This window comes from Triticum dicoccoides, chromosome 1A (genome assembly GCF_002162155.2).
Source record: "Triticum dicoccoides isolate Atlit2015 ecotype Zavitan chromosome 1A, WEW_v2.0, whole genome shotgun sequence".
Classification (NCBI taxonomy): domain Eukaryota; kingdom Viridiplantae; phylum Streptophyta; class Magnoliopsida; order Poales; family Poaceae; genus Triticum; species Triticum dicoccoides.
This window is the reverse complement of record NC_041380.1, coordinates 305,607,895-305,610,422: the sequence shown is the minus strand read 5'-3', so window position 1 is coordinate 305,610,422 and position 2,528 is coordinate 305,607,895.

The window sequence follows — 2,528 nt, the reverse complement described above, 5'->3', positions numbered from 1 at the left end:
CTTAGGTTCTCGGTGTTGATCGAAGCGGTGCTCCGGAGAATGCACCCGAGCTGAATTGAGTACCCCTTGACTATGTCTTTGGGCGCCGTCGGATGCCCGTCGAAGTTCACTTCAGTAAATTCCTCCCTGACGGTGCCGAGCACGTTCGAGCGCCGGTCCTTCCGTTGCCTCTTCGGTTGGCTGCCATCTGTGCGTGCGCCGCCATCATCAGTGGTGGCATCCGCGGCTCCATCATCAGTGGTGTCATCCCCGACGCCACTAGGGGTTGTGTAGTCCAGATCGGTGTCTTCCGTGGCGTCCTCATAGTGGTGAGGTTCTTCCTCCAACTCCTGGGACAGCTCCCAGAATTGCTTGCCGTCCGAACCGCCGGCCTCATCGTTCTGGGCCATGTTTCGCTCTAAATAGGAAAAAGTTTGGTCAAAAAGTTGGTTATTGTCAAGGAACAAGATCATGGTCTCATCATTTAGGGTTTGTCGACACTGAGGCATCCTAAAAGCTAAGCTTTTATCATTTAGGGTTTGTCGACGCCGAGGCACCCTAAAAGCCTAAGCGTACATCATTTAGGTTCTCACTGACACCGAGGCACCCTAAAAGCCAAGGTTTCATCATTTAGGGTTTGTCGATGCCGAGGCACCCTAAATGCTAAGTTTTCATCATTTAGGGTTTATCGATGCCGAGGCACCCTAGGTTGGGCCTAATCACTTGGCACTAATCAGTTGGCTCTATTGCCACCTATGTTGGGTTTATCATCTAGGGTTTATCGATGCTGAGGAGAATTTCTAAGTTGGGCCTAATCACTTGGCTCTATTGCCACCTATGGTTTAATGTAGCAAGAATAAAGGGGCAGTTGATCCTACTTAATTAAGTACTAAGATACCCCGGCCCATGCATTAGTAGCAAGTACCTCATATGTCCGATTTTTAGCAAAGTCATGCTAAAATTCAGGGAAAATTTCAGCATGACCTTTGCTGAAAATAGGACATATGGAGTACCCGAATTTGCCGGAACGGAAGTTAATCGACATTCTGGCAAACTCAAGGGCCTCAAGCAGCAGCGGTGTCTCCCAGGACCCTATTTTTTTGCTAAATTTCTTTGAGCAACAATCAGAGCAGAAAATTCAGCATATTTCTATACAATTTTTTTGGTATATATCAGGTTTTGGCTGCATATGCAAATGCATTCCATGTACTGCAACCCTCAAGAATTCCTAGCATGAGGTTTGTCCATCACTTTTGGCTCACTTATTAATCTACTCATCCTATGTCAATATCCACATGCTATGTCATCTGATGTTCCTGAATCATTGTAGTTTAGGCACCATACAAGATTGTTAGTTCAATGTGCTTTATATCCTAGTTATACTACTGCAGGAAAGGAGGATCATCATACACATATATATGTATAGCAATTGACAGGAGCTTCATCATTTTTAGTAACAACAATACATATATAGCAATTGGAAGCAAACAGATGTACACATAAGATAGAAATGTAGTGCTGAAAGTTTAATGCTTACAAAAGACTTGCTGAAATAGTGAAAAATATGGAGTCACCAAGCTGGCTAAGAAACTCCCAAAGTCCACTAGCAAATCCAAGATCTAATCTTGTTACACACATCATAACAATTTAAGATAATTAGGATAAGGATAGTAGGAAATGAAAAAGAAAGAGCTCAAAAAACTATCACAACAGAAAAATAATAAAAACCTAGTCCTAGAAGAAAATAAATCCTAAAAGAAAAGAAATCCTAAAATCTGGATCAAGTCCTAGCAGTGGTAGTCCAACTAGATGGCCACCACTACTACTCCTATCTCTGTTTAGCATCATCCACACGATAGTCCTAACTCTGTGAATTTCAAAAATAAAATAGAAGTCATGTATATAGTTCAAAGTTTGAAACATAAGGCAAGATAGTCCCAATCTTTGAGACTTCTCTTATGGTATATATATATACTGATTAATTACTGAATTTGAGCATGCTGTATCACCTGCAGACTATTACGCAGTCGCGATGACGGAGCTGGGAGTGCATGGCAAGCAAAGAGGAGAAGGTGATGTGAGATAAATAATAATCATGAGCAAATTGCAGGGCATATGAGTTGGCCATTGGAATTTTGTTTGACACAGCTGAACAGCAAAGAAGGTGCCGTAGAAGCAGCTGCTACTGCTAGCTCCACTACATACATACTAGCCACTCTAAAACTACATCAAAATCAATGGGAGATGTATTCATAAGCAAGTTAAGCCGTGGAAGGGCGCAAATGTACAGACAAGAACAAGGCATAACACATCAAAATCTTCATAAACAAGTCATATATCATAGGAGATCTATTAAGCCCTGGAACGGCGGAGACAGGGGCATGGAGAAACGCACCTTAGTGGAGAAGAACCGGGAGGGCCAAGGGGAGCGGGACGCAGAGATCTTAGGAGCAGATACCTCCACAGACGGTGAGGCCGCGGTGGCCGGAGGTGGAAGAAGGCGCAGACACCGTAGACGGTGGAGGCGTCGGTGTCGTAGACGCGTCGGA